The sequence below is a fragment of the Nannospalax galili genome, unplaced genomic scaffold (genome assembly GCF_000622305.1).
Source record: "Nannospalax galili isolate Female #2095 unplaced genomic scaffold, S.galili_v1.0 scaffold247, whole genome shotgun sequence".
In the NCBI taxonomy this organism is placed as follows: Eukaryota; Metazoa; Chordata; class Mammalia; order Rodentia; family Spalacidae; genus Nannospalax; species Nannospalax galili.
The window spans coordinates 228240-234508 of record NW_008356952.1 but is presented as its reverse complement, the minus strand read 5'-3'; the positions used below and the strand labels follow the sequence as shown (position 1 = coordinate 234508).

The 6269-nt window shown below is 36.1% G+C and overlaps 1 protein-coding gene across 2 annotated transcripts in view; it reads left to right on the top strand.

The window, feature by feature from the left end:
- Positions 1-6269, top strand: part of Vcpip1 (valosin containing protein interacting protein 1) — a 31910-nt gene that overhangs the window by 23207 nt on the left and 2434 nt on the right. The window lies entirely within an intron of this gene.

Below are 6269 nucleotides of genomic sequence, written 5' to 3'. Positions count from 1 at the left end.
AGATGGCTCAGCAGTTAAGAGCACTGACTGCTCTTGCAGAGGACCCAGGTTTGATTCCCAGCACCCACATGGCAGCTATGAACCGTCCTTAACTCCAGTTCCAGAGGAATCTGAAGACCTCTTCTGACCTCTGTGGCACTGAACAACATGGGTGCACTCACATACGTACAAGCAATATACTCATACACATAAAATAAAAATAATAAAATATCTTTTAAAAACACATAGCCTGAAGGTAAGGTAAATTTATATAATCTTTTAAGTAATTTTATGCTATGAAACCAGTTTCACAGTGTGGAGTCTTCTGCTGGTGGCATTACATTATTCTGAAAAAAGCTTGAGATTTTGGCACATTATGAATTCTGGATTGTCAGATTAGGGATACTCAACCTGTATATTCATTGTATATGAATTTTGAGAAGGATACAGTCATGTATCTAGTCAAAATATGGAGTATTCTGTCACTTCAGCAAGTTGCCTGGTGATCCTTTGTTTATCAACTCATTTTCTAGTCCCCATACCCTAACAACCACTAATTTGTTTTCTGAGTCTGTATATTTGTCTTTTTTAGGACTAGGGAAATGGTAGTGTGATTTCTGCACAAGTATGAGACCTGAGTCCAGCTCCCCATTGGTCTTGTTTGAAAAACGGCATGTGCCTGTAATCCTCATGTCAGTGAGGAAGAGACAGAAGGATCCCTGGAGCTCACTGATCAGCCATTTTTGCCAAATTGTTACTAGAGCTCCAAGTTCCATGGAAAAGGCCCTGTCTGAAAAAAATAAAGTGGATAGTGATAGAGGAAGATACCCAACTTTGATCTCTGACTTCCACATGTATACACATACAAGTGTACACACCCACATATGTATGTATAACATATATATACACACACAGAGAAACTTTCACATCATTTTCCAAAATAGTTGGGCCATTTTTCATTTTACTGGCATTGTATGAGAGATCTATTTGTTTCGTATCTGTGCCAGCATTTAGTAATGTGACTTTTGTGTATGTTTGTGTGCTTGTGTATATAGGTACATGTGTGTAGGTGTGCACATATTGATATGGAGGCCAGAGGACAATCTTGAATATTGTTCCTCAGGAGCTGTCTACCTTGTTTTTTGAAACAGGGTCTCTCATTGGCCTGGAGTTCACCTAGAAGGCTAGGCTAGCAGACCTTTGAACTCCAGGGATCCTCCTGTCTCTGGCGCCCCCACACTGGGATGATAAAAATACACTCTTTTACATGGATTCTGAGGGATCAAACTCAAATCCTCACACTTTTGTGGCAAGTACTTATGAGTCTTTTTTAAAAAAAGATTGATTTTTATTTTTAATTATGAGAAAGAGAGAGAGAGAGAGAGAGACAGTGCAACTGACTGTGGGTGCCTGTAGATGTCAGAGGGTCAGATCCTCTGGAGCTTGAGTTAGAGGCAGTTGTGAGCCTTCCAACATGGACACTGGAAACTGAACTCAAGTCTTCTGCAAAAGCAGTATGCATCCTTAAACTACTGAGCTATCTCTTTAGCCCCAATTTTTGTTCTTTAAAAACCTTTATTTTTTTGACTGGAGAGATAGCTCAGCAGTTAAGAGCATTGGCTACTCTTGTAGAGGACCCAGGCTCGAATCCCAGCACCCACATGGTGCCTAACAACTGTCCTTAACTCTAGTTCCAAGGTATCCGACACCCTCTTCTGTCCTCCACAGGCAATGCACGACATGGATGCACTTACATGCAGATATAAAACTCATACACATTAAAAAAAGGTTTTTTTAAAAAAATATTATTTTTATGTGTCTGAGTGTATTGCCTGCATGCATGTAAGTGCACCTGTTTCGTGCAGTGCCTGCAGAGGTCAGAGGAGGACATCGGATCCCCTTGGAATTGGCATTATGGACAATTGCTAGCTGCCACGTGAGTGCTGGGATTTGAACCCAGGTCCTCTGTAAGAACAGCCAGTGCTCTTAACCTCTGAGCTGTCTCTCCAGCCCCTTAAGAAACCTATTAATAGTTTTATAGTACTAGCCCACAGTAGTTAATTTGTATTTCTCTAATATGATGTTGTATATCCTTTGATGTACTTACTAGCTATCTTTTTTTCCCCCAATGTTGAATTTGTTGAGTTTTTAATGTATATTTTAGTCATTCATCATTGATTAGATGAGTGTTTAGGGAATATTTTCTTGTCTTTTAATTCTCTTAATGTTATTTTTTGAAGATAAGAGATTTTTAATTTAGATAAAGTCTTAACAATTTCCCTTTTAGGGGTTTGTGTTTTTTCTGTTCAATTCACTGTCTTTAATATTTTCCTCTAGACATTTTATAGTTTTAGGCTTTATAAGTAATTTCATGTTCAAATGTTTTGAATATTAAATACAGAAATATTGTTTAGGTATAAAATGAAGATTGTTTAATGTGTTGCAAAAGTATGAATCAAGGCTTATTTTTAATTGTAGATTTTTAGTTGTTCCATCACTACTGAGAAACCTACTTCTTAACCATTAATTACTTTGATGTCTTTTCAAAAATCAATTGACCATGATTTATACATTTGAAATGGGTGTATAATATCATAAGCAAAATATACCTCAGTAAATTTGCTTTTAAAAGTTATTTGAAGTCAGGTGTGATAGCATATGTCTATAATCCCAGCTACTCAGGAAGCTGAGAAACTCAGAAAGTTGAGACAGGAGATTACAAATTCAGGCCTATAATTTAGCAAGACCCTGTTTCAAAATCATAAAGGGTTGGGAATGTAGCTCTATGGTAGAGCACTTGCCTAGCATATGTAAAACCCTGGGTTCAGGGCTGGAAAGATGGTTAAGAGCACTTGCTGTTCTTCCAGGGACCCAAGTTTGGGTCCTGGCATCCACATGGCAGCTTATTAACCATCTGTAACACCAATTCCAGGGATTCAACGTCCTCTTCTGGCCTTCACAGCACCAGGCATACACATGTGCACATATATACATGCAAGCAAAACATTCATATACAGAGACTGGAGACATGGCTCAGTGGTTAAGAGCACTGGCTGCTCTTGGGGAGGACCTAGGTTTGGTTCCCAGCATCCACATGTCAGCTAACAGGTGGCTATCATCTGTAACTCTAGATCCAGGCCATCTGACATCCTGTTCTGACCTCCATAAGCACCAAGCATACACGTGTTACACTTAAGTACATACAAGCAAAATACTCATACACATAAAATAAAAAATCTTCAAAAAAAAAAAGCCTTGAAGACCCGAGTTCATTTCTTAGTATTGCTTAAAAAAATCCCCAAACTCCAAATTAAACAAACAAAACCTAGTCGATTGACTGCATGTATATGATCTAGTTCTAAAGTTTCTTTTATGTTTTGTTGATCTGTATATCTCTCCTTTTCCAATGCCCTGTTGTGATTATTGCATTTTTATGGTAATTCTTGAAATAAGTTAGTGTAAATATTTCTTTTTTTTTTCCCCCAAACATTTTTTGGTATCTGGGTCCTTGTTTATCCATCCAAATTCTAGGATCAGCTTGTTGGTTTTCCACCAAAAAATCTAGGGGGATTTTTTTTAAATTGTGATTGTATTGAATATATGGATCAAATCAGAGATACTTAATAATAGCTTGTCAACATTGTTTTCCAATTTATAAAATGTTGTTTCTCCATTTATTTAGGTTTTTAGTTTCTCTCATCAAAGCTTTGTAGTTTTTTAACAAGTATTTATTTTTTTTATTTTATGTGTATGAGTGTTATGCCTGCATGTAGGTAAGTGCACCCGTGTCATGCAATGCCTGCAGAGGATAGAAGAGGCTATCAGATCACCTGGAACTGGAGTTAAGGACAGTTGTTAGCTGCCATGTAGGTGCTGGGATAGGAACCTGGCTCTTCTGCAAGAACAGTTACTGTTCTTAATCACTGAGCCATCTCTCCAGCCCCAGTTTTGTAGTTTTTAGCATACAAACTTTGAAGATATTTTATTTTTGGTGGGTTGTGGTTTTTTGTTTGGTTGGTTTTTTAAAAATCCCACTTTAAGGATCAGTTTCTTATTGTTCATTACAAGTGACTAGGGGAAAAATAGGTTTTTATATGTTAATCTAGAACTCTGTGACCTTGCTAGACTCACATATTCTACTATTTTTAGCAGATTTTTCAGATTGTGTAGTCAACATGCCTTTTGTAAATAAAAGTTTTATTTCTTCATTTCAATCTGTAAACCTTTTATTTCTTTTTCTTGCCTTATTGAAATGGCTAGGACCGTCATTTCAGTGTTGAATAGAAATGATGATAAAGGGCATATTTCCTTGTCTTGGAGGGAAGCATTTACCCTGTAGGTTTTCATGGATATGGCTTATTACCTTGAGGACATCCCCTTCTATTCCTAGGTTTTCTGACAGTTTCTATCTGGAATGAATGCTAATTTTTGTCAGATGCTCCTTTTCATCTATAAGTTGATCATGTAGTTTTTCTCTTTTTCATTTATTGATAGGATGAGTAACAGTGATTGACTTTTGAATATTGAACAAACTACATGATGGATTCAGTTTTGTCAAGTGCTTTTGTGATTGTTCATGAGAACTAATGGTCAATAGCTTTCTTCTAATAACTGTTCAATCAGAATAATGTTGACTTCCTAAAATAGATTTGGGAAACAGTCCTTCCTTTAGATTTCTGCTAGATCGTGTCCTTGCTTTGATACACTTTTTAAATTTCTTGTTAGAATTGACCAGCAAAGCCATCTGTGCTTAGAGTTTTCTTCGGCAGTTTTAAAATTGGGGGGGGGGTGTTTTTATTTTATATATATATGAGTATTTTGCCTGCATTTATGTAAGTGTACCCATGTTGTGCAATGCCCATGGAGGCCAGAAGAGGATCCCCTGGAACTGGAGTTATAGGTGGTTTGAGCCACCCAGCTGAACTCAGATCCTCTGGAAGAGCAGAAAGTGCTCTTAACCACTGAGGCTCCCTGTTGGGTTGTTGAACTGTGATTTAATTTCTGTTAATAGAATACTTCTAAGGTTATCTGTTCAACAAATCTGTCCTTTTCTCCTAGTAATCAAGTGCATTGGCATAAAGTTGTTTATAATACTTCTTTATTGTCCTTTTAATGCCTAATAAGACCTGTAGCTTTTTTATTTCTGTGTGCTCCCCTTCCTCCTCTCTTTTTTCATTGACTGATCTTGTTAATAGTTTATCATTTTCATTGGTCTTTTCAGGAAACAGTATTTGGATTCATAGGTTTTTCTCTTAATTTCCTGATTTTTAGCTCTTTATTTTTTTCCTTCTGTGTGCTTGCTTTGGATTTAATTTGTTCTTTTTATTCTAGTTCGTCTAAGTAAAAGCTTGGATTCTTGATTATAAATTTTTGTTTTGTGTGTGCACGCGCGTAGATGACAGCTTTCGGTACTCTGCACTCTCCTTTACAGTGGGATCTGGGAATCAAACTCAGGTCTTCAAGCTTGCACAGCAATTGTTTTTACCCACTGAGTCATCTCAATGGCTCTGAAATTATTTTTAAAATGTTAATTATAGAACTGAGACTTGGATAACAACAATACTTTCTACAAATAGTGTTGAGAAAACTGGACATCTGCATGCGGAAGAATGAAGTTGGGGAAGGACAGTGGTGACAGCAGGTCTCATAGCAGTTCAGGCTGGTCTTGAATTACTTTTCCTCTTGCTTCTGTATCTTGAGTATTGGGGTAGGCATGAGCCACTATGCTTTGTGAAAAAGTACTACTTAGACCACATCTCTGACTTGAATATTTTTTCTTCTTTTGTTTTTATATTTTTGTAATTTCTTTGTGCCTGAGGTTTGAATTTGAGGCCTTATATATAGTAGGCAAGCACTGTATTACTGAACTACAGTTATATAGCAACTTTAGTTTTGTGGGTGTTTTTGTTTTGTTTTGTTTTCTTTGTCAGTTACGTTCCTGAAATTTATCAAGAGAAAATTCAACTTGGATATGTATTAATGATACCTATTATTGAAATTAATGTTTATTTGAAATTATAATTAATTTGAGGCCTTATATATAGTAGGCAAGCACTGTATTACTGAACTACAGTTATATAGCAACTTTAGTTTTGTGGGTGTTTTTGTTTTGTTTTGTTTTCTTTGTCAGTTACGTTCCTGAAATTTATCAAGAGAAAATTCAACTTGGATATGTATTAATGATACCTATTATTGAAATTAATGTTTATTTGAAATTATAATTTGAATTTTTGTAAATAAAAATACATTTTCTTATTAGTATCGGATATATATATCTTTTTTTTTTTTCT